Here is a 27,644-nt window from a genome sequence, read left to right as displayed (position 1 = left end):
TATTTAAAATATTTATTTGAAAGAGTTATACAGAGAGAGGAGAGGCTGAGAGAGAGAGAGAGAGAGGTCTTACATCCGATGGTCCACTCCCCAAGTGGTCGCAAGGTCAGAGCTGCACTGATACGAAGCCAGGAGCCAGGAACCTGTTCCAGGTCTCCCACATGGGTGCAGGGGCCCAAGGACTTGGGCCATCTTCTACTGCTTTCCCAGGCCACAGCAGAGAGCTGGATCGCAAGTGGAGCAGCCGAGTCTTCAACAGGCGCCTATATGGGATGCCTGAGCTTCAGGCCAGCGTGTTAACCCACTATGCCACAGCGCCAGCCCCTGTTTTATTATTTTTGATCTGTGGTTATTTACATCCATGGATGTGAATCCATATATTTGGAGGATCAACTTTACATTTCAAATAGGGAAAGAATTTTCAATGACAAGTTTCATAAAGTAAATTTTCTAAGAAAAGGGAAGTCAAGGGCCTGTAGTCAGGAAGAAACCTATCTCAAGTTCAGTTAAGCAGAAGGGATGTTAAGGCTGTCTTTGTCAGAACATTCTTTATATACTCACAAAATCTTCTGACTTATCCCATCTACCCTTTGCTTCTAAAACTGTCCTTGGGGGCAATATCCAGTCAGTTTATATCCCACCCTTCCTTGGATGTCTTGCTTATGCCCTGTTTGATTTGCAATAAAATGAAGTCTGGTTCAAGAGTTCAAATAGTCCCCTTGAGTGCTTTCTGTAGAGTTTTTACTGCCTTGTTGCAGAAAAAGGCCAATAGCAAATACTTCTTGGAAATCAATCAAACAAAAAGGTCCAAGTGTAGTAAGTAAAATATTTTGTTGTTGCTTCATTTTTGTCAAATTTTAGTATGAAATCTTTAACTGTGTTTAGATGAGAACAGCGTAACAAAGATCCTAAGCTTTGGTAGAAAACTTTATTGCTCCATCATTGAAGAAGAAGAAATGACTCTCCAGGAATAATTTACACTGAACCAGAGGAAAATATATATAAGGAATGATCCTCACTTATGAAATGTTACTTCATTATTCATTCATTTATCCAGTGCTTATTTTATCAAGCCCCTACTATATTCAGAGACTGATGTCAGACAAACTAAGGCATGCTGTATATCATTTACAAAGTATTGATACTTTGCTTTGTAGCTCTGTGACCATAAACTAATTAGTTTTTCAAATATCCTATCAATGTATGTATTAGGGATAGTAGTGGTTGCCTGTTATGTTTCCACCATAATTCATATGTTGGAGTTTTGATCAGTAATATCTCAGAACATTACAGTATTGGAGATAAGGTCTTTAAAAAGGTATTACACCTAACAAAAGTAATACTTGCATTATTGTTTTTCCTATTGGTTTTAAGAAACACATTCAGAATATATTCCATATATTAGAATTAGCCTGTAAAATGAATTATAAAAACCAGATCTAAAGTCTCTTTTCTGAAAATGTTGGTATAGTAAATAAAAGTAAAGTTCATAATTATAAAAAAGGTGTTATGCTAAAATGAGTCACATGCATGGTTTATAATGCAATATGACTAATGTCCTTATAAGAAGAGGAGACGCCGATACATTCACACTCATCCAAAAGACCATTTTAAGGTACTGGAGGAATACAGCCATTCGCCAGAGAGCCTTAGAAGAAATGAATTCTGCTGGTACCTCAGCCGTGGACTCCTACCCTTCAGAACTAAGAAAATAAATTGCATTGTTTAAGTCACCAAGTCTGTAAGTGTTATGGTAGCTCTCACAAACTAATTCACTACCTTAAAGAATAGTACAGGAAGGGCATCAAATGAGATAATATATGTCAAGAATATTTCAAGGTACATCTTCAATCCCTACGTCTGTCTTTCTCCACTTGAATATGTACTGTCTGTTGGATAGTTTAAGACACAAGATTGATCATGCATTTCATTTCTTTCCTCAAAAACTTTATAGGCTTTCTTACATATTTTCTGTTTTTTTTTTTAAATGTTAGTTTTATTTATTTGAGAAGAGTGACAGAGATATATCTTTTATCCACTAGTTCACTCCGTAAGTGCCTGCAACCACCAGTAGCCTGGGCTGGTTTGGCTGATGCCAGGAACCAGGAACTCCAACTGGATCTTCCACTTAGATGTTAGGGACTGAAGTACTTAAGCCACTGGCTGCTGCCTCCCAGGATGTACATGAGCTGAAAACACAATGGAGAGCTGAGCTGAATCTTGAATCAGGCACTCCCGTATGAATGTGGGCTCCCTAATCAGCAGCTTGTATGCTACAATGTTCACCTCTCCTTCCTATTTTCTGAATATAATCCATCATTTTAACCTGTCTAAGGTTTATAAAGGTTCCTGATGTTCTTGCCCCCCCCCCCCCATTCATACCTTGGCACATTTCCAGTCTTGTCTATTACTGATTTTTTTTTTTTTGAGTTGTGTGTTGATACCTAAGTAGACACCTGAGTCTCACAGTTCCATGCTTTTGCTTATATTTGTATATATACACATTGAATACATGTATATTGTTGTTAGTTTTATGTTAACTATAACAATAGCACTGTTTATGTCATTTTGCAGCCTGCTCCTTATAAGCTTCATAAAGATGCTTCTATGTATAGGCTTCTTAAAAAAGCTTCCATATCAAGGAATGTGCACATTCTTAGTCCCTTTTAGCTTCTCCATTGTTTTCCAAAACACATTACATTTGGAATGAGTGGCAATTTTGAATAATTCCATTTATTTCATTTGGAATACTTGCTAAAATATTATAATTGATATATGTATATGTTTTTTAAAGATTTATTCATTTATTTGAAAGAGTTACACAGAGAGAGGAGAGGCAGAGAGAGAGGTCTTCCATCCGATGGTTCACTCCCCACTTGCCACAATGGCTGGAGCTGTGTAGATCCGAAGCCAGGAGCCAGGAGCTTCTTCCGGATCTCTCACGTGGGTGCAGGGGCCCAAGGGCTTGGGCCATCTTGTACTGCTTTCCCAGGCTATAGCAGAGAGCTGGATCAGAAGTGGAACAGCCAGGACTAGAACCAGCACCCATATGGGATGCCGGATTCAGGCCAGGGCATTAACCTGCTGTGCCACAGCGCCGGCCCCAATATATGTATATGCTTTATAAATATATTTAGATCTTTTCTACTAGTTAATACTTGGCCCTATGATTTGGGATGGTTTTTAACTTGTTAATGGTAGAATTTTTAAAATAAAGTTCATTAGAATATGAAATATGGAGGAAAATAACCAAAGTTATTAGTAGTTGTTATTTAAAAAAATAGTATATAGTCTTTGGAAGACTAGAACCATATTTTGAAAATGAGTCTACTTCACTACTGAGATCATTTTCCCCATTCTTCCTAAAATTTCCAAACTTGCCTAAACATGGATTTGAATATTTATGAAACAAGAAACTGCTTCCATCCCCTATTATTTGTTATTTTCTTTGTGATGTTTGCCAATGAAATAAGCAGACTACTAGTTACAGGGGTGATTACTCAGCAATCATCTACCCTCCTCCTCTTCCTGCAGCTATTTTTGGCCGTGTAACAAAGTTCTGTTTGTTGTAAAGTAGATTCATTGTAAAGGAGGCAAACTGGAGGGGTGCTGTTACTTTCCCTCTACAGTGATTCTTGACTGGGACTTCCTTCTGCATCAGAGCCGAGAAGAAAATCTGAGCAGCCATATTGGATCAAAGGAAATAAACAGCTTGTTCCAAGTGGTGGACTTGATTTGTTAGTGTGGGATCCCCAGTGACCTCGTGGAAGAAGAAATGCTTCTCTGTATTAGATTTCCCACATGCCAATGCATTATTATAAATTACCTTTTTTTTCTAAACAATCATACTTTAAGTTTTTTATAGGAGTATTTTCCTTTATACACCAGTTTCTACACTACTGAAATAAAACCTGTGAAGGAGAGCTATGGAGTATGTATATTTTTGTTAAAATTTTCAGTTGATTTTTATAGCTAGATAAAAACTGTGCTGCAACTTTTATTGGATTCATCTAACAGTAAGTAAATGAATAGCTACAGTCATAGTCAAGAGTGGGTTATTTCCTAGTACTACCAATGCTAAAGTAAGAAAAATTTTGTTAGTTCATATGTTAAAAATTAAATTTGCATACATATGTATTCCAAAGTTGTTTTAATTATGAATTTATGTCTAACTTCTTTCTAGGCTATTATGGTAGCTTTCATAAAATCATCTAATCAGGATTTTATCTTAGTTTCTTTCTTAAGAAAGAATTTACATGTTAAAATTATAGTAGGATAACAAAGAAATTGGTAATGGCCAGGAAAAAATGATACATCATTTATCAAGATCCTTTTTTTTTAGGGACCTTAACCTTTTGGAATGGAGTGCTAGTTATAACAAAGTCATAAACATGTGTTTCAACATCAGTGCTAAGAGCTGGAATGATATACATTTCCCACCATCCCCAAGCACTGGATATTGAAACTTACATTGCCAACTTTTTTCCTTCATGCTTGGAGACATAAATAATATATAATATAGTATAATGTAATAAATGAATCTCCCATAGCGTGTTTTTGCAATTGGATGTCAAAAAATAGAAAATATCCACTACAGCATCATTTTGACAAACCTAATAATATAGTTCATTAAACCATAGCAGCTTTGCAAAGGAAGCATGATAAAGTTGCTGTGTAAGTCTTCTGTATGAGGTGGAACTTCACTAAGAATTTTATGCATTATTGCTTGGTACTTTCATTTAATTTTTTCTATGGGATAGACTGTACTTTCATTAAGGTTCATCAGAGTGATAGAAGTGGCCCTAGGTGTGTCAGGGGAAGGGTTCAAATCGTATTCTGTTTGATTCCATGTGAAACATTTCCACAATCTATGCTGACTCTGTGACAATAGAAGATTATGTAAGATTGGGAACCTAGCTTTAGATAACAGACAGCAGCAAAAGCTTGTGTCTGAGAACAAGAAAATTACTAAAATCTAGGAAAAAATTGAGAAATATTCAAACTTCAGTAATTTAGAAGTAAACACTTCTGCAAGTATTGTATATAGTATATCCCAAATGATCCTAAGTCTAATGGTTAAATAATGTTAAAATGCCATAAGAATATTGATATGTGAGTCTAATTGAGAAAGTTTTCATTATGAAATGTTAAAATACAGTTTGAAACCTAGAAACCTTCAGTACCAAGTAGCTAGAGAGTTCCTTGCCCAGTGTGGCTGGTCTTAAGATTTTAAGTAACATATGATCTATTTAGAAATAAGATGCTGCTTAATCTGCTACCCTAAATCATGAAGTTCTCGAGAGGTGGGATTGTAGTGTAGTTTAAAATTCCACCTTGTTCTTATAGATGAAAGCATTTTTTTGCATGCTTTCAAACTTGCAAATAGCCTTCTTTCCTGAGTTTCTTTTCTGAGAATGTAAATATAGCTCTGATTTTAGGCCTTGAATCCACATACATAAACTTGATATATATTGACCTATCACCTTGAAGCTTTAATTTTATTTGCATTTTCATAATAATTAGTGAATATATTTTTGAATATGAGAATTAAATTAGTAGGTGTCTGTGATTGTTTTGATGTAGGTGTAGTGTGCCTTCATTCTCAGCTTCATTGTTCTGCATTTGGAGACGTATGCTTTAGAACGTTGTAGGAAATGTCTTCTGTCAGAGTTGTGGCGCACCTTGAGGGATTTTTTTTTTTACCGGCAATGATTGCTTTAGTCCAGCTGTTTGACTTTATTAGTCTCATTTCCTTTCTATTTTGTGCAACACAAAGATAACCTGAGAGACTAGAAAGAGGAAACACTTTTTCTTCTCTTTGTCTAAACTGAGTAATTTCAATGAGAAATTGAAAAGATTGAAAGGTTAATTTCTTTATTTCCTCCCTTAGCAATATTGAAAATCTGAGTATCACTAGTGGGTTAGATCCATTTAGTATTAGTGAGTTCCAGGAAATGCAGTGTGGCTAGTCCCTTGAGAAAACTTTGTGGTTAGCATTGGCATTTGGATTTCTCTATACATTTTCTTATTTATGAAATGGTAATTTTCTTATTAGTAAATATTTATGCAGTCATTTACATGCCCAGGACTGTTAGCATAGCAGAGAAGTACAAGTTAGAGACTCAAATAAAAGACAGGATTTCCATTAGTGTTGACAATTCACATTTGCAAAAAAGTGAGTCTTCTAAACTCATGACACTTCTACATAGTAGAAGAAAGTACATAGTAGAGAAAGAGAAAAAGAGAAAGAGAATGAGAAAGAGAGAAAGAAAGAGAAAGAGAAAGACATCTCCCATCCCTGGTTTACCACAGCTAGTGATGATTCTGAACAAGCACAATGTGGAAGTTCTTGGAATACTTTCTGATGATGTAGAAACTGATTCTGTAGCCCCAGGTAAGAAACTTAAAATGAGACTCAAACGAATAGAAGAAGACATTCTTCCAGGATTCATTTTTTGTGATCCTAATAATCTTTGTCATGCTGGAAACACATTTGATGGCTGCATAGTGATTAGAGAGCACAAATCCATCATCTGCCCAGGCTACAGTGCGGTGCTGCATATTCATACCTGTATTGTAGAAGTCCAGATAACAGCCTTAATCTGCTTGGTAGACAAAAAGTCAGGAGAGAAAAGTGAGACTCGACCCCATTTTGCGAAACAAGATCAAGTGTGCATTGCTTGTTTGCAGACAGCAGGAACCATCTGCCTTGAGACCTTTAAAGATTTCCCTCAGATAGGTCGTTTTACCTTAAGAGATGAGGGTAAGACCACTGCGTGCAATTGGAAAAGTTCTGAAACTGGTTCCAGAAAAAGACTAAGCATTTTTTGATGACCCTGCACAATCATGTGAGAAAAATTGACTGCAAACTCCTACTTCACACTGCCTTCTCTTATTTTCTGTCCATTGATAAACCTCTCCCCATATTTTGCAAAGAAAAAATTTTACAGCAAAAGTCCACATTATGTCCGCTTTCTCATATTGAGAGCTCTGCTATGCCACTGTTGAATTTTCCCTCAATTCGCCCTGCCCCTTTCAAACTTTGCTTCCTTGGACAGATTTGGCAATAGCTTTAAAAGTGATGTGGACAGAATTGCCTATAATAATGAAAACCAACAGGAGTTTTTTTTTTTTTATTTCTCGTTTTTCCCTTAGGTATATTCAATCCTTTTTCCCTAGGCAAATCATTCTGAGTGTGTGTGTGTGTGCACATGTTACAAAGACAACTACCATTTTAAACCATTCAAATAAATATGCAGGCTCTAAGGAAATTTGAAAGAATCATCAGTTTATTTAAATGCCTCACAACTCTTTCTAGTTTTATTTAATACACTTGCAGCAAGTAGTGACTAGGTAGGGCCCACAGTTAGCATGATCTTCCATCTAGGGCTAGACCAGGCTGAAGTCAGATATCAGAAACCCAATCCAAGTCTACCATATAGGTAACATTGACCCAACTATTTGATCCATCAAGAGCTGGCTTATGTAATGGGCATTTGCAGGAAGCTGTAATCAGCAATAGAGTCAGGACTCAAACTTAGGCACTCTGAAATGGGATGTGAACTCCACAAGTAGTGTCTTAACTGATGTGCTAAACACCTACCCCAGCCCGGTGCCATGACTCACTTGGCTAATCCTCCGCCTGTGGCGCCAGTACCCCAGGTTCTAGTCCTGGTTTCTCCTCTTCCAGTCCAGCTCTCTGCTGTTGCCTGGGAAGGCAGTGGAGGATGGCCCAAGTGCTTGGGCCCTGCACCTGCATGGGAGACCAGGAAGAAGCACCTGGCTTCTGGGTTTGGATCAGTGCAGCGCGCCGGCAGTTTAAGCCATTTAGGGGGTGAACCAATGGAAGGAAGACCTTTCTCTCTGTCTCTCTCTAACTCTGCCTGTCAAAAAAAAAAAAAAAAAAAGCACCTGCCCCTAGAGCAAGATAAAACAAATCCTTCTGTTCCTTCTCCTGCCTTATAAGTCAGTTATTTTATAACAAGTAAATATAAATGTGTTTTGACATATCTGTAGCATACTGGCATGCAAAATTGGGCATTGTGTTATGACAAGTCATAATAATTTATTAAGGTACCACAGTATAGTGACATTGGGGTTAGGATAATGAGGAACAAAATAGTAGCCCTGAAGAATTTATCATGTGATTTAATTGGAATAAGGGAGAATGAAGGGTGGTTAACTTATTTACATTTAGTTTGAAAGATAATTTTAATTGAACCATATATGAAGGAAGATTTGAAAAGTAGTTTTTCTTGTTCTGTTTATTTAGTGAAGGATTTATTTTATTTATTTATTTTTTAATTTTTTAAACTTTTATTTAATGAATATAAATTTCCAGTGTACAGCTTATGGATTACAATGGCTTCCCCCTCCCATAATTTCCCTCCCACCCGCAACCCTCCCCTCTCCTGCTCCCTCTTCCCTTCCATTCACATCAATATTTATTTTTAATTATCTTTATATACAGAAGATCAATTTAGTATATATTAAGTAAAGCTTTCAACAGTTTGCAACCAAATAGAAACACAAAGTGAAACATACTTTTGGAGTACTAGTTATAGCATTAAATCACAATGTATAGCACATTAAGGACAGAGATCCCACATGAGGAGCAAGTGCACAGTGACTCCTGTTGTTGACATAACAAATTGACACTCTAGTTTATGGTGCCAGTAACCACCCTAGGCTCTCGTCATGAGTTGCCAAGGCTATGGAAGCCTTCCAAGTTCGCCGACTCTGATCATATTTAGACAAGGTCATAAAAGACAGGGTGAGGATAGTAACCAATGATCCTAAGAGTGGCATTAACCAGGTCTGAACAATTATACAGCATTAAGTAGGGAAGAGGACCATCAGTACACACAGGTTGGGAGTAGAGCCATTGGTGGTAGAGTAGAGGTTATGATTACAAAGGAATGAGGCCCAAGTGCGCTAGACAGGGTCTAGAACAAAGGACAGAGTCATTATTAGAGGAGCTAAGAAAGGTGCTGTCTGAGCTACAATTAAGTTTTCTGATTGAGAGGCAAATAGAACCTGATAGAAGGGGCTTGATAATAATCTGTTGGACTTTAGGCCTTGTAAGTGAAGAGGCCCAGACCTATCTATTTCTTCCCAATGGGGTACATCCTAAGGGAGGTGTGAACCTCCTAGGGGAAGGCACTCTGTTGACTTTCATTACTTGGCTGGCCTGGGAGGAGAGCTGGCCAGGTAAAGGCAGGTGGCATCTCTAACAAGAAATTTACAGTTCTGCCTGCAATGTTGCTGACCCTACTTGACCATCCCCTCAGCTGCAGTGGTCACTTTGGAAGTTGGGCTGAGTGAAGGGCTTTTCAGCTTAGAGCCAATAAGATCTGTGGCTCTGACCTGGGCATCCTTCGACTCCAGGGCAGGTCCATTTCCAGTGATCCAAGTCTTGGCAGAGCTGCCAGGGCTCTTCACAAGCTGACTTCTGCTGAAGCCCATGCTTACCACATTGAAAGCCACTGCAGTGGACTGGCCTGTTGGGTCTCCTTGAGGGCAGATCACTGTACAGATCAGCCATTCATAGGCCTGCCACCCATTGCTTCTGATGCCTAGCTTTCTTTTCCTCCTGGTTTGTGTTAAAGCAGACCAGAGGATGCAAGTCAAGGGAGTGCCCGTGTCCCATCTCTAATCTTCTGTGGCCTGAACTACAAGTCTATAGTCACAGGCATGTTCTGTAGTAGTTTTTCTAAGGTAGACAATGCCCATGAGGAAAATTATATTCTCACTTTAAAACTTTCTTTCCCTTTGGTCTGAAAGGGAGGTTTTTTCTACTTACTGTATACTTTGCTGATGGCAAAGTAAATCTAGCTATGAGATTATTATTTAAGTTCTTATTTTGGCTATGCTATTACAGAAAAATGTTAGCCATCTCTTTTATAAGGTCTAAAGATTTAATTGTGCGTCCTACAGATTCCTTCATAATAGAATTAGTTTCCTACCTTGAGGAGAATAGAGAAATGAAAGAACAAGTTGGGCTTAGAATAGAGAAATGAGGGAGCAAGTCCTAGATCACTTGCTGACAATAGCAATATCACATGAATACTTAGCAATCAGTTTCAACCATTAGATAACAACTTAAGAAAACATCTACAATAAGGTCCAGTGCCTTCTATAAATTTTAAGAATCATGTATTTGGAAACACCTCTTAAATATCTAACATGGTGTAGTTTGTTTAACCAGTAAACTTAAGCACAACCATCTAAAATGTTTTTAGTTTCTTTCTACCAACAAGTTTAAAACATATGATACAGAGATTCAGGTCACCCGAATTAAAATGTATCTTTGATTAAATTTAGCAGCTTACATTTACGGGAAATCTTATCTATAAGCCGATTAAAATAAAATTCTTAATAAATTTTCCCATGTGGACATACAATATGTACACACATATAACATAACATAATAGACCAATATAGCAATTTTAATAATAGCTTTTAAAATCTTTAGCTCTTTTTGTAGATTGCCAATTGATTTGAATTACTTTTTGTTTTTAGTAACCTCAGTTAACCATACTTTCTCTCAGTTGGTACTGTTAATACATTATTGGCTTCATCTGTTTACAGAGCCATTCCAAAGTACTGAATACAATAGAAGTGGCTGGAAAAAGTCCATAGGAACCTATAGGAGGCCAGCTAAACACCGAACCAACAACACTTTAGTTTTATGAGCAGCAAATCATATATAACTGTGGATGACAAAAGACTTTAAGTTGCCATGTTTAAAATTAAAAACTCATCAGCCAACAAGAGGCACTTGCTTACTTCACAGTATTTTTGAAAGCACCTGTAGGATTTTACAAGTATTTAACCCTTTAGGCCTGTGGGGCTTTCTCATTAAGATAACTATCATGTCTAGTAACACAAGATCATTAGACTTTTTAATTCTCAAACATTTGTATTAATAGCATTTTCCATTATAGAAATTTAAAATTTAGTACCATGTCAGATCTTGACAGTCCTTCTAATATACTCCAAATAGACTGATTAGTTGGTGTCTCTATAAGATGAGAGACATAGGTCCTTCGATTTTTTCAATTGGGCCCAAACTGGAAAAGCCAAAGTCCAAGATTTACTGGAAATTTTAGAGTCCAAATTGTTTGGAACTTTGATTTTTTGAATGCCTGTCAAGAATGCCAAGAAGGCTCAAAATCCAAAATATCTGGTTGAAATAAGATTCCTTAAAATCATGACATAACATAGACCAAATTTGATCATTGTTACAAGGTGATTATTCAAATCTTTGAAAATAAGCACATACTTAAATAACCCATAGCTCTTAATAAAAATTCAGCTGTTTTTGAACAATTAGAATTTAACAGACATCAAGAGAACATAATAGATTACTTTAACACATTGCTTTAACAGAGAATCAGATTTTAATTCTTTGTCAAAGAGAAATTGAGCTTCCTGTGATCTTTTGCTGTGAGCTTTCCTTCCTTTACCTTCTTTCATATTGATGACCATGTTTCTGTGTTTCTGTGTATAACATATCTTTAAGCATCTTTTGCAGGGCAGGACGAGTGGCAACAAATTCTTTCAGTTTCTGTTTGCCATGAAAAGTCTTAATTTCACCTTCATTCACAAATGAGAGCTTTGCAGGATATAATATTCTGGGCTGGCAGTTTTTCTCTCTTAGCACCTGGGCTATGTCTCGCCATTCGCTTCTAGCTTGTAGGGTTTCTGATGAGAAGTCTGCTGTGAGTCTAATTGGAGATCCTCTGAGAGTAATCTGACATTTCTCTCTTGCACCTTTTAGAATCTTTTCTATATGTTTCACTGTGGTGAGTTTGATTACAACATGTCATGGTGAGGATCTCTTTTGGTCATGTTTACTAGGGGTTCTATGAGCTTCCTGTACTAGGGTGTCTCTGTCCTTCTCCAGACCCGGGAAGTTCTCTGCAAGTATCTCACTAAAAAAGCCTTCTAATCCTTTCTCCCTCTCCATGCCTTCAGGAACTTCTAGAACCCGAATGTTGGGTTTTTTAATAGTATCCTGTAGATTCCCAACAATATTTTTTAGATTTCCAATTTCCTCTTCTTTTCTTTGGTTTGACTTTATCCTTTCCTGTGCTCTGTCTTCTAAGTCCGATATTCTCTCTTCTGCTTCACCCATTCTGTTTTTAAGGCTCTCTAATGTGTTTGTCATTTGATCTATTGAATTCTTCATTTCATTATGATTTCTCGTCACTATCACAGTTTCTTGTTGTACTAGTTGTTTCATTTCATTTTGATTCCTCCTTAATATTTCATTTTCGCGAGAGAGATTTTCTATCTTGTCCATTAAGGATTTCTGTAGTTCAAGAATTTGTTTTTGAGAACTTCTTAATGTTCTTATCAATTTTTGAGATCTACTTCTTGCATTTGTTCTATCTCATCATCTTCATAATCTTGAAATGGGGTGTCTTTTTCATTTGGGGGCATCATAGTTTCTTCCTTGCTCTTGTTACCTCAGTTTTTGCGTTTGTTGTTTGACATATTGGAGATATTCTTTGGTTTCTTCACTGTGGTGTTTTTTCTTTTTATACTATGACTCTAGAATAAGTGGGCTGTCTGTTTTTGATGGAGACTTAGAGGCTTGAGATGAGTGTGGCCTGAGAGCTCTGTTTGGTTCCTCAGGGTTGAGGGTGTGTCAAAGGTGACACTCCCAGGTTAGGCGTGGTAAATCTCTTTCTTTCTTTCTTTCTTTCTTTTTTTTTTGATTCAAAAGGGATGTAATTCTGCACAGCTGAACAGAATTGGAGGTAGTTAGCAAGTTAGCAGGCGGGTGATATACCCACAGGAGCCAGAGATCGGAAGCTCTTTCCCAAGCACCACACAGGGAATCTGTGCTGCCCTCAATGTTGGCTCCAATTCTCTTGCAGACTCCCACTGGGTTGCCAAGGTTACCGAATTGTAGTGTCTCTGAAGAGCACTCACGTGAATTCCATGAGTTCTCTCCCCCACAGTCTCCTTTCACAGTCTCAATTCATTAGCACCACACATTCATTATATCCTAATCTCCTGTTATTTCACGCCCTCACCCCCCAGAGTCAGGTGTTTCTGCTAGGCTCAGGGCCAGTGCAGACCTGAGGTCGCCCTGCTTATGACGTATGTCCAAAATGGCGACTGCTCTTTGTCTTGCTCGCCCTTGAGAGGTGAGCGGAGAGAGAGAAACTCATGTCCGTATTACTCACTTTTTCTTTCTCTCTCTCTCTCTTCTAGTTAGCCTGGTGAACTTTTCCCCACGGAGTTTCCAGCCTCGTTCCCTCTAGTCTCCTCTTTCAGCTTGCCCGCTGGTGTCTCGGGATATTGAGGTTCAGCTCACCTCGCGTTCCAGCGCTGGTGTGTTGAGTCTGCCGCTGGTGTCCCGATCTTGGGCTCCCATACTCTCCACGCAGGTCCAACGTGAATCACTAGTTCCGGAAGAGTTTCCTCTGCTGTTTCTTCCCCTACTCTTCCTTGAACCTGCAGTATCTCCACTTATATTAAACTGTCTCTCCCCGGACTATCAGTGTGCTCCCTGCCTATTTTGCCATCTTGCCACTCTCCCACCCATTGCTTCTGATTAGGATTTATTTTTTTATTTTGCAGAGAAAGACGTACAAAAATGAGCTAAGCTGAAGCAAGACACCAATCACTTAGAAGGTAACTACTCTCATACAGATAGAAATATGTCCTAAAATTATTGCTAATGATAATTGAACAATTAATGTTGACAATGATTGTTGAATTGGCTTAAGATTAACTTGGTGGTGTTGTAAGGTACGTTGATAAGATTATGAAAAGCCCCATAGAAGTGTTGCATTGTTGTTCAGTGCAAACTCTGCTTGGAAAACAACAGATACTGCTTTTTTTCTCTATTGGGACAATGCCATTTATTTTACAATAATTCTGAAAGTTAAGACTGATTTGAATTCTCAATTCTCATTCAATCAAGCACTAACATAGGTAATGATGTGAAGAGAATTTGTAGATGTTATTAAAATCCCGAGTCAGATACAGCTATTATCCTGGTACATCTGATCAGATCATTTGAGTCTTTTAGTTGGAAGTCAGACATACATGCTGGAAGGAAGGGTAAAACATTCAAATTGTGAATAATAATAAATAATTTACAAATATTGTATTTCCTACATTCAGTGAATTTCCTAAGAATCAGGTTATTCTCTTCTCTGAAAGAATAGTTATTACCTTAAGCAAATTAATTTTGGTAATAATGTTTTTATCAAATCCCGTATTTTGACTTTGATCTAGTAATGTCCTGGTTAACATATTCTTTTTTTATTCAGTGAGATTTAAGTGTCACATCACATATTGCATTGGGTTATCATTTCTCTATAGCCTAGACTTAGCTCTTCCTTTTGTTTTGCAACATTGATACTTGAAGAATACCGTCACTTTTTAAAGGGCTCCTCATATAGGTTTGTCTGATGTTTTCTTAAAATTAGAGTCACATTTTATATTTCTAGCTAGAATGTGATGCTACATCTAATGAGGCTGTATATTTCTGAGGGATATCACATCTGCCCCTCATTGGTTAAATTTATTAATTTTGAAAATCTGATCAAGATGTTGGACTTGTTGACATTTAGTTACTCTTTTTTCCCTTGCATCCAATGAACAATCTGTCAAGAGGTACTTTAGCAATATGGACATGTTCTGCTCACTATCAACGTCCCCGTACCCAAGATTTGGCATCTGTTCATTATGTGAAATAATGATTACTTTGATGGCTACAGACTGATAATTTTCTTCCAACACTCAGCATTGGTAACTCTACTGTAAAGTATAGCTTTCCCCAGCTTCTACTCTATTTTTTTGTATTACAGTTGGTATAAACTCATGCTTTTCTACATTTTCCTATATTTTATAGTTTGTTATGCTCCTTAATTTGGAGCTAAAATTGCCTCACATTTCGTTTGTGAGGAGACCCTTCAAAATGGCCACTCTGTCCTCATGACAGCACCCTTTCAATTTTTTTGAGAAGCTCTTTACTTTCTCACATTATAAAATGACCAAGTGCATCCCGTGTCAGTCTGGTGTCAAACCTTTCTCCAAAAAATGCTTTGGAATTTTAAATATTTTAACTTGTGTTATCGTACCAATAAAATTGTACCATAAAATATTAGCCTTGAAATAGTGTCAAGATTAAAATATGATGTGGGTGCAACAGGAAGCCAGGTGATGAGACCAAAATTTTTGAAATTTAACCAAACTGTTATTTGTCTGTGTTATGTGTATCTTGGTAAAATGCTAGCATCAGTTGTTTTTTTTTTTTTCCCATTTTGGAAGATAGGTACAAAACATTTCTCTCTTCCTTTTCTCTATTTTATCAAAGAAATATCATTTTATGTCCTTACTTTTGTAATTCCTTATAAAATTGCAGTGTCCACATATCTTTGTCATCTCTGTTAGGTACAGACATAGTCAGGATGAAAACAACACAGACCAGCTTTCTGATAATCTCAAAGTTAGCAGCTTGAAATTTAGGATTTCTTTTTAAGGCAGCAAGGCCTTTACTAAAATCAAAGAATAAAAAGCAATAAAATAATGTATGGTAAGAAACAGCAGAGGGAACTGCTTGATGAATCCTGGTTTACAACTCTGTGTCCTGGGAATGGAGATGTTTCACAGGGAAATGTTAGTGTTCAGTTGACAACACTGAAAAATCTTATTCCAAATTTTTGAAGAAAGCAAATAATATTTGAAAGGTTGCTTATACTTAGAACTTAGACCTTGGATGAGAGGTATCCTAGAACAATTTTAAGCCCCCTGTTCTTTTGATGGCTGAAGTAAAGTTCTTGACTTTTTATGTCATGTTTGCACTTAAAAATATGGTACATTATTTCCATACTCTAAGAGATTTTTCCATTATTGGATGGGAGACCATCATGAAATATATACGTAGGCATCACTTAGTACTGATCTAGGAGGAACTCAAGAACTAGTAGTTGAGGGCTTTCTAATCTGTGATTATGAGAAAGTAGACCTTTTGACCATAATTTGTACTAAAAAGAATAATCCTGGATTGTTTAGATGTAAAAGCAGATATGAACTACTGTCATTTCAAAATGTCCACAGGATACAGAGGCTTGGATTTAGTGTCAAGATTTCATCCTTAGAAGCATGTATGAAGAATGGAAAATTAAATATAGTTGTTTTTACCAAAAGAGTTTAACTATGTACAAAAAGTAAGCAATACATTTTAATTTGCGCTAAACTGTTTAGCCCTTAGCCTTCCTTTTTCTACTTTAAAATTCTGATTTATTAAAGTTTAGGGCCACTCTGTGTTATATCACAGTGTACAATGAGTTCTTATTTTAGATGCAGACTTAAGGAAAATCTGACTATCAAATGAAAGCAGAAATTGGGTCTGGTAGTTAACTGATTGAAAGTCCCAGAACAGGAGGAAAAATTAAATTTGCCTTTAAGATGATTTAACATTTTTTAACTCACCTACAATTTCAGTTTGTTAAAACTATATAAGGGTGTTCTGAATATCCTCTCCACAACTATTTAAGACATTTATGGTCTTCCTTTTGTAGAATGATCTAGGACCTAAATATCAGTTACAATATTGTTTGAGTTCCAAAAAAATTAACTTACAAATGCACTTTTAGAGTATAACCTATTTGAAAGCTGGAGACTGCTTATATTTAAAAATTCATTTATAGCAGCCTCAGCAGTGCCCTCGATATTGCTAACTGAATATACTGGAGGCAATATTTTTCATGATTGTATAGTCTCACCAGGTATTATAATGATAAAATTATGTACTACAGTCTGCAGCTGGCTAGCGCTAAGTTACATGTTGATTTGCCACCAACAGCTCTTTCTTGGGCTTTGATTCGGTATACAGTTGTAAGTAAAGGTTTTTCTAACTTCTATCACTGTTACTTGAGCCCCGAGCTTTTCTATGAAAATGGTTTGTGAAATATTTCCACACCATACATATTCCTAAAGTATTTAAAATTTATAATAAGGCTACACATATAATACATCTCAAAAGATATCTTGAAAGCTGAACAAACAATTCAGATCTTAAGATCTTCCCCATTCAACTTTTAGATGAAAAAAAATCAAACCATTCCCTGGCTTGGATCCTTTCTTCCTTAAAACAAAGGTCTATGGAAGTTTTTTTGTCTTTTTAATTTTGGGTGCATATCAGGGAAAGATTGATGATAAGAGCACTTCAAAATGGTTACAAAGTATTTTCTCTTTATGTAATACCTAGTAACAAAGATGTGATCTCATTTCCTCATACATATTTGAAATAAAGTTAGTTTCACTGAAAACTGTTTAGGACATAAACAGAGTAACAGAGTCATAGAATGAGCAATTGTGTGATTACTGTCCACGCTTTATAAATGAAGAAAGAGTTAAGTAGCTTGCTCAAGGTCACAGGGTCTTACGGTTAGAGTTAACATTGGAGCTCAGGAAGTTTTTCAAACAACACATCATCTTACCTTGTTAAAATCTTCTACTTATTTATCTATCTGAAATGCAAAGTGATGGGGAGAGAGCGAGATACTTCCATCAACTGATTTCATTCCCTAAATGGCCAGAACAATCAAGGTGGGTCAGGCTAAAGTCAGAAATTGGGAGCTCCATCCTGGTCTCCCACATAGGTGGCAGGAACTCCAATAGTTGGACCATACCATCATTCACTGCCTTCCCAGGTATGTTGTTGGGAATGCTGTTTTAGAAGAAGTCAGGATTCCAGTTGACACTGATTGGGATGCTGGTGTTCCAAGAAGCAGTTTAAGCTACTGAATCACAATATAGGCCCCTTGTACTTATTTTTTTTAAACTTTTATTTAATAAATATAAATTTCCGAAATATAGGTTTTGGATTACAGTGGCTTCTCCCCCCCCCCCCCCGCCCCCCAATAACTTCCCTCCCACCTGCAATTCTTGTACATATTTTAAACAGACATTCCCTAGTGATTCACCTTGAGACTCAAAATCAGTGAATAAAAAATTAGCCTTTAAAAGTCTTTAAGAAAATGGGATAGGCCAGCGCTGTGGCTTAATAGGCTAATCCTCCGCCTGCGGCGTCGGCACACCGGGTTCTAGTCCCGGTCCAGGCACCGGATTCTTTCCCAGTTGCTCCTCTTCCAGTCCAGCTCTCTGCTGTGGCCCGGGAAGGCAGTGGAGGATGGCCCAAGTGCTTGGGCCCTGCACCCGCATGGGAGACCAGGAGGAAACACCTGGCTCCTGGCTTTGGATCAGTGTGATGCACCGGCCGCAGCACCTGCCGTGGTGGCCATTGGAGGGTGAACCAACAGCAAAAAGAAGACCTTTTTCTCTGTCTCTCTCTCTCTCTCTCACTGTCCATTCTGCCTGTCAAAAAACAAAACAAAACAAAAAAATAAAGAAAATGGAATAAAGAAATGATTGTTTTTGTGAGCAAACATTGGCAGTTATGGACAAATTGCTTATCTTGTAGTTGTAGCTTGGAAGAAATCAGGCAGTTATTGAAGTGCATAGCAGAAAAATTCATGTAAAAGAATTTGCTGTCTTGCCTGATTAGTGATAGGTAATTTCATATAAAAATATAAAGGTACAAGCAAAGGTAACGGTTTGTGCTGTAAGGATTCAGTTCTCAAATTATTAAATACTGCAGGCTAAAAATCTGAAACCCAATACATGATATAGTACAAATTATGAGGCTTAAATGTTAAAAAAAAATCCAGGGCAGACAATGTTCCCAAAATAAGACAAAAATCAACATGAGAAATTAATCTTAATACTTAAACTTAGAAAGTTACTTTTTTTAATAAAACAAAAAGGTGCAGATTTTACCTTCTGCAAATAACAACTCAAATTTTAGAAAAGTGGTTTTCTGTATTTTTGTTTCAAGAAAACCTCAAAACTGTGATTTTTTTTTCAGTTGGGACTACAGCCTTCTCTTTGGCTCATACCTGTAGCAATTTTCTCAACTATGGTGGGAATACCAGAGTAGCAATTAAATTTATTATAATGAAAATGATGCTGGTGAAATTCATAAAGTACTTAGTTTTTCTGGTCCCTCAGAGAAAACACATATTATATACACAGCCAAATTCAATGTAGAGCTGAATGAAGGCAAAAATGAGAATTGTGTAAGAAATTTAGGTTGAGAAGAGGCCTTTCCTCATCTTTTCACACAATCTGATTATCTTATACTCAAGGTTTCTTCTCTCTGGCCTTCATTTCTCCAATCTGGGCTCAATCCATAGGAAATTTAAATCATGGAAAACAGATGATAATACATATGACTGTTAAATTTACTTCTTTTTTCCCCCCCTCTGGTGGTCTAAACCACTTTATTTTAAGGTAAACAAATTTCATTTAATTCATATATACAGATTTAGGAACTTATGAAATGAAAGAAGCTTAGTAATTGCTAGTCATTAAGTATGTCAGTATGAAAATACCTACTACCAGTTGAGCATTTTCTCTTGTCTAACACTATAATAAGCACTTATGTACTGAATCTCTTTGAGAGAACCTCATCACAAGTCAAGGCATATAAATATGTGAGTATTGAAAATATGATAAATAGATGAGGATAAAGATCTTGAAAACATACAGATTTTAAATACTCATGTGAGATATGTAGGCTTGAAAAAAAAACTTGCTTGTAGTAACTGGGTTCATGGTAATGTGCCATGAAAGGAAACTGTAACTCACCCAATTTTATTTTAGCTTGTCTGGTGACTAAAGAGAACACAAAGTTGCTAGTTTTAGAGATGATATTTTTCTGGATTTGTCTTCTTTACTTCTTTACTTTTTAATCTACAGGTAGCAACAGTATCAACTCAAGAGAGTGTGCTTATCTAGGACTTTCTGAATTAGCAAATTAATATAAGAAACATGTGGTTTATTTTTTAATGATGAACACCTTAAAATAATTTTAAAAATCATTAACTGTGAGTTGCATAGTTCTCAAATATTTTCTCCCATTCTATCTGTTGCTTCTTCAGTTTGTTGAATGCTTTGCAGTGCAGAAACTTCTTAGCTTGATGTTATCCCATTTGTCTATTTTTGCTTTAATTGCCTGTTTTCCAAGAAGTCTTTGCCTAAGGCAATGTCTTGCAGTTTCCCCTGTGTTTTTCTTTAGTAATTGGGTGATATCAGGCCATAGATTTAAATGCTTAAACAATTTTGAGATGATTTTTATATAATGTATGAATTAGGGGTCTTGGTTCATACTTCTGTTTACATAGGTCACTCTTGCCATGATCCACTCAGGCAGTGAAGTAGCTCTGACCTGAAGCCAGACATAGTGACTGCCCAGAGTCCAAGCTATACCCAGCACCCTAGAGTGTAGTCACAAAATTCCAGAATCAATGCCTGTGGGTGCTCTGCCTTGACCATTTGAGCCCCAGAGCCTGAGATAGTTTGAGAGGATGAGAGTACCTCACAGTTCTTAGTGGGTGACCAGCCCCCTGCTAACCCTCCCAGCTACTCAAAGTCAGTGAGGAACATGGGTTTTTCCATGTGGTAAAATCCCCTGACTGTGCAGGTGCAAGAACCACTACAGCCTCTACTGGCATTAACATCTTTCTTTCCAACTGTGATACTGATGCTTTTTATTTTTTTCTTGTCTTATTTTACTGTCTTGAACTTCCTGTATAATGTTTTATAGAAGTAGAAAGGGCATATATTCTTGTGTTGTTACTGATATTTGGGGCACCTTATTTATCCTTTCATCTACAGGATTTTTGTTAATACCCATTATCAGGTATGAGAAATTATCTTTTATTTCTATTTTTAAACTCTTTTTTCTTGTTAATTCAAGAATTGTAATTCTTTTCTAAAATAATTAAAAATATATTGAAATGATTTTTATTGAAAACATTTTAGGTTCTTTTTTTCCTTTTTTTAAAAAAAATTTAAAATTCTTTTTATTTGAGAGGTGAGTTACAGAGAGACAGAGGGAGAGACAGATGTACGATGGCAAGAGCTGAGCTGATCCAAAGCCAGGACCAAGGAGCTTCTTCTTGGTCTCCCATGTGGATGCAGGGGCTTAAGTACGTGGGCCGTCTTCTACTGCTTTCCCAGGCCATAAGCAGAGTGTGGGATCAGAAGAGGAGCAACCGAGACATGAGCCAGTGCCCATATGGAATACCGGTGCTGCAGGTGGAGGCTTAGCCTGCTATGCCACAACACTGGCCCCAGGTTACAGTTTCTACCAGAAAGAAATCTGAAGTCAATATTTATTTTCACACGGTCTAAGTTCTTATAACAAAATCCAAGTCATATATGTTTTCTTGCAGAAAATAAAAAAAATCATCTGAGAAAGTTACATAACAAAAAAGATTTTATTCAAGGTGACTTCAGTATAAACTAAATTCTGAACTCAAATCCAATGAACAAAAAGGCAGGAGGATTTTAGGCACAAGGGCGAATGAATGGATAAGCACTAGAAGATATTAGCATAAAGTTATCCAATTGATTTTTTTCAACACATTGAGTTAATCCTGGTTTTTCAAATGTCTTTCTCTGAGATTGATTATTTTGTGTTTGCTAATTGTAAATTCTCAAGTTACAGAGACTGGGAGATATAGTCTGTCTGTTGATAATTAAGACATTATTGCATGGTGAAGCTAGCAAAAGGTATTTGAAAATATAGCCAAAAGCCTTAAAGAGACAGAGAAAGGGAGCGGTCATTATGGTGCAGCAGGTTATGCTGCAACTTGGGACATGCACATTTCATAACCAGTGTTCCATTGAGTCCTTATTACTCCACATCAGATTCAGCTCCCTGCTAATGTCCCCGGGAAAGCAGCAGATCATAGCTTAGGTACTAGATTTTCTGCCACCCTTGTGGGAGACCTGGATAGTTTCTGGCTTCTGGGTTTGGCCTGGCCCAGTCATGGCTATTGTCCACATTTAAGGAATGAATTGGGAGATGATCTCTTACTTTCTTGGTCTGTCATTCTGCCTTTCAAAGTAAATAAATGAATTCTTTTTTTAAAAGACAGGATTTACAATGACAAATTTTTGAAAGTATATGATCTTAGAAAAAGCAAATCAGGTCTAGAGTTGGAGAAGCTTACCTAGTTTAGTGAGGCTGAGGGGACAGATAAAACATATGATGCTTAACTGGGCTTGTTAAACAACATTTCTATATGACATGGAAAGGAAATAATGTTCTCTTTTAATTTATAAGTTTGTGATAAGTCCTCTTAGCATAGGATATTTCAGTAGTTGTACATATTGACAGATGTCACCAGAGAGGTGACAGCATGGTGGTGGTGACAATTCTTCAGTTTTTTTTTTTTTTTTAAATTGAGAGTAATCTGACAAGATTTACTGACTGAATAATGTGGAATGTTAGAGAAAGAGCAGAGTCAATCAAGATACTGAGTCTTTTATCTGAACAATGAGAGAAGTGCAGTTTTCATTAATTTTGCCCTTATGGAGTTGATCATCAGATTAGCAATCAAACCATTATCTTACATTTTAGACTACTTATGAGGATGTTTTTTCTTATGGTATGTCAATTACCTGGAACATTTCCTTCTTATTCTTTCATGTCTAATGCTTAACCTTCTTTAAGAACATGTTCTTATGATATTTTTAATGAAATAATTCTTGATAAACCCAGCTAGATATTGTTATTACAGTGTTATTGATGTTGCTGAAATATTTGGGTATTATATTCTATGCTTGGTAATGTACATTAATTTTATGATATAGTCCTTATGGCAATTCAATGAATTATTTTTCAAATGATTACTCTAATATAAAAATTCAGTTATTTCTAGCTCTATAGGCTAGACCTACACCTTAAACTTTAAAGTGACTATTTAAATGCATTTGTTGATGAATGACTATTTGTTTTGTTGCTTGTGTTTCATTTGCCCTAAGGTAATTATTGCATTGATAATTTAATTATTCGTGTGCATCCATCCTTTCTCTGAATCACTCTTGCAGTTACTGTTGTTGTACACCTTTCAGTTATTTCTGTTTTATAATTCTCTGCTGAATCATATTTAAAAGATGGATTGTTCATTTGTTCAAAATAATGTAACAAGATCCCCTGGCCAATTATTTATGTGAAACAAGTGGATTTTTACTAAAGTTCATGTTTACCTGATGGTTTTCTATCTACTCACATTGCTCATTTTTAAGTATTTATTTATTGACATGTTCATATTTTTTATAATGAGTATAATATAGTCAATACTAGAGACTTAGAGCTAGGAGGAACTTGAACATCATTTGGTACTCTTCTATCAAGGACAATTCCCTGAGTACCATCACTGATGAGCTATTTTATTTCTGTTTAATTATGGCAATGAGAAAAACAAAATACCTTAGTGTGATCAGTTTTGTTCTTGAGTGAGTATATATGCTTTAATATTATCCCTAATCTGCTATAACTTTTCATTCATTGCTTCTATCTTTTTAAGAAATAACAATAAATTTGAGATGCATGCTTTGAGCATGCCACATGCTTAACACTTTGAGATGGCCATCACATACCTCTCAGAATTCTTTTTGCCAGCTAAATCTTCTCAGTACCCTCAAATACTCAGTTAACATTCATTTTCCTCCCTCTAATTGTAGTCTGTTTTTCTCGAGCATTATGCAGGAGAAATATGCGTTGCTGTGTGCTACCATCTTGTTAGTAAACAAGAGAATTCACAAAATCATGAATGTTTCTATGTATTGAATCTAATTATCATACTATGGATTCATGAATACTTGGTTTTTCAGCACCAGTTGCTGTATTCAGAACACAGCTGATGTTGTCTATAGATTCCTTGTAACTTCTTTGATATACAGTTTTGTTCTTTGATTTTGCCTTCTGCAAAAATGATTGTAAATTCTTCAATTTTTCTAGAATTCAAGCTAGTAGGTATCTCTGCTATATATCTCAAATACTCCATTTTGATGTGGTTGTTATAATTAATGGTTTTAGAATGAGATAATCTTAGATCTAAGTTAACATGGAACAGGAACTGTGCAGAATTCAGTTTTTACTGGAACTTCTGTTGTCTGTACAGTTGGTTCCCATTGTTCACTATATTTACGTTCTAAAAAGTTACCACAAATACTGAATTGGTGCAAGCTGAAGCCTCACTGAAGTATCAGTATTAGAGTTAATATAGTTATGTCCCTCCAAGACTCTGATCACATTTTTATCAATTGAAATACATGTCATATAGGATCAGTTGCCAGTATTTTTGTAAAACTAGCCAATTTCTTTAATCACTGAAAACCCACTTTTTCACAAAACGCTTTTCTTGAATAATACTTAGTAGGTATTTTTAAGATTCTCTCAGTCTCCCAACTTTTAAAAATGGACTTACACAAAAGTTTAACATTTTTTATGCTGTATTTTTTCCCTAGATTTTATTTAATGAATACAAATTTCATAGGTACAGCTTTAGGAATATAGTCATTCTTCCCCTTTTCCCACCCCCCCATCCCCACTCCCATCCCACCTACCACTCACTCTCCCATCCCATTCTTCATTAAGATTCATTTTTGATTATCTTTATATACAGAAGACCAACTCTATTCTAAGTAAAAATTTCAACAATTTGCACCCACACAGACACAAAATGTAAAGTACTTTTTGAAGACAAGTTTTACCGTTAATTTGCATAGTACAACTCATTAAGGATAGAGGTTCTACATGGGGAGTAAGTGCACAGTGACTCTTGTTGTTGATTTAAAATGGCAAAGGAAGACCTTTCTCTCTGTCTCTCTCTCTCTCAGTGTCCACTCTGCCTGTAAAAAAAATTTTTTTAAAAATTAAATTAAAAATTGACACTATTATTTATGACTTCAGTGACTACTTGAGGCTCTTGTCATGAACTGCTAAGGTTATGGAAGCCTCTTCAGTCCACACACTCTGTCAGTATTTAGACAAGGCCATAAGCAAAATGGAAGTTCTCTCCTCCCTTCAGAGAAAAGTACCTCTTCCTTTGATGGCCCCTTTATTCCACCGGGGTCTCCTGCACAGAGATCCTTCACATAGATCATTTTTTGCCACAGGTCTTGGCTTTCCATGCCTGAAGTGCTATCATGGGCTTTTTAGCCAGATCTGAATGCCTTAAGGGCTTATTGTGAGGTCTGAATACTTTTTAGGGCATTTGTCATTCTATGAGTCTGCTGTGTGGCCTGCTTCCCATATTGGATCATTCTCTCCCTTTTTAATTCTATCTGTTGTTATTAGCAGACACTTGGTCTTATTTATGTGATCCCTTTGACATTTATTCTTATTTATATGTTCAGTTATATGCTTAAAATGATCACTTTAACATGAAAGGTGGCATTAGTACCATCCAGCTCAATGGGATTTGGAGTCCCATGGCAAATTTTTAGCTTTACCCCTTTTTTTAAAAGGATTTATTTTATTTATTTGAAAGGCAGAGTTATAGAGAGGCAGAGGCAGACACAGAGAGAGGTCTTCCATCCTCTGGTTCACTCCCCAATTTGCTGCAATGGTAGGAGCTGTGCCGATCCGAAGCCAGGATCCAGAAACTTATTCCAAGTCTCCCATGTAGGTGCCAAGGTCCAAGAACTTGGGCCATCCTCTACTGTCTACCCAGTCCATAACAGAGAACTGGATCAGAAGTGGAGCAGCCGGGACTTGAACTGGTACCCATATGGGATGCTGGCACTTCAGGCAGCAGCTTTATACCCTACGCCTCAGTGCCAGCCCCTAAGTTTAGGAATTAAGGTGATGCTTGCTTCATACAAAGAATTTGGGAGGATTCCTTCTCTTTCATATTTGTTTTGACTATCTTGAGAAGAATTGGAGTTTGTTCTTTAAGTGTCTGGTAGAATTCAAAAGTTAAGCCATCCAGTCCTGGAATTTTCTTTGTTGGGAGGGTCTTTATTATTGATAAAATTTCCATCTTGGTAATGGGTCTGTTTAGGTGTTCTGTGTCTTCATGGCTTAATTTAGTTAGGTTGTATGTGTCCAGGAATCTATCCATTTCTTCTAGGTTTCCCAGTTTGCTGGCATACAGCTCTTTGTACTAATTTATGATGATTCTTTTATTTTTGTGGTTTCTGCTATTATATTTCCTTTTTCATCTTTAGTTTTATTGATTTGGGCCTTCTCTTTCCTTTCTTGGTTAGTTGCTCCAATGGTGTGTCAATTTTCTTTATTTTTTCAAAACCAGCTCTTTGGCCGGCGCCGCAGCTCACTAGGCTAATCCTCTGCCTTGCGGTGCTGGCACACCAGGTTCTAATCCCGGTCGGGGCGCTGGATTCTGTCCTAGTTGCCCCTCTTCCAGGCCAGCTCTCTGCTATGGCCAGGGAGTGCAGTGGAGGATGGCCCAAGTGCTTGGGCCCTGCACCCCATGGGAGACCAGAAGCACCTGGCTCCTGCCTTCGGATCAGCGCGGCCGCGGCGGCCATTGGAGGGTGAACCAATGGCAAAAGGAAGACCTTTCTCTCTCTGTCTCTCTCTCTCTCTCACTGTCCACTTTGCCTGTCAAAGAAACAAACAAACAAACAAACGAAAAAAACCAGCTCTTCATTTTGCTGATCTTTTGTATTGTTTTTTTGGATTCAATTTTGTTGAATTCTTCTCTAATTTTAATTATTTCTATCCTTCAGTACTAGTTTTGGGTTTGGTTTGCTGTTGTTTTCTAGATTCTTGAAATGCATTGATAGCTCATTTATTTGGTGCTTTTCCAATTTCTTGATGTAGGCACCTATTGCTGTAAACTTTCCTCTTAATACTGCTTTTGCTGTATCCCATAAGTTTTGATAAATTGTGTTGTCATCTTCATTTGTTTCCAGAAATTATTTTATTTCTCTTTTGGTTTCTTCTATGAAGCACTACTGTGCATTCAGGGGCATGTTGTTCAGTCTCCAAGTGTTTGCATATGCTCCAGAGGTTCCTGAGTTGCTGATTTCCAGCTTCATTCCATTGTGGTCTGAAAAGATGTATGGTATGATTTTTTGAATTTTTTGAGACTTGCTTTATGGCCTAGTATGTGGTAAATCCTGGAAAAAGTTCCATGTATTTCTGAGAGGAATGTGTATTCTGCAACTGTAGGATAAAAAGTTCTGTAGATATCCATTAGGTCCATTTGGTCTATAGTGTCTATTATCTCTGTGTTTCCTTATTGATTTTCTGTCTGGTTGATCTCTCCATTGCTGAAAGTGGAGTCTTGAAGTCCCCCAATACTACTGTGTTAGAGTCTAAGTCTCCTTTTAAATCACTTAGCATTTCCTTTAAATAGCCAGGTGCCCTGTAATTAGGTGCATATGTTTATAGTAGTTACATAATCCTGTTGAATTTGATCCTTAATCATTATATAGTGCCATTCTTGGTCTCTTTTAACAGTTTTTGTTTTAAAGTCTATTTTGCCTGATAATAAGATGGTTATATACCAGCTCTTTTTTTGGTTTCTGTTGGCATGGAATACCTTTTTCCATCCTTTCCCTTTCAGCCTGCATGCATTTTTGTTGGTGAGATGTGTTTCTTGTAGGCAGCAAATATATTGGTTTTGTTTTTTTAATCCATTCAGCCAGTGTGTGTCTTTTAACTGGGGAGTTGAGGCCACTTATATTCAAGGTGATTATTGATAAATAATGACTTTGCCCTCCCATTTTTCCAAAAATATTCCTATTTTTAACTTTGAATTTCCTTTTTATGTTTACTGAGAGATTTT

The sequence above is a fragment of the Lepus europaeus genome, chromosome 17 (assembly GCF_033115175.1).
Source record: "Lepus europaeus isolate LE1 chromosome 17, mLepTim1.pri, whole genome shotgun sequence".
NCBI classification, from domain to species: Eukaryota; Metazoa; Chordata; class Mammalia; order Lagomorpha; family Leporidae; genus Lepus; species Lepus europaeus.
Note: the sequence above shows the minus strand (reverse complement) of the source record.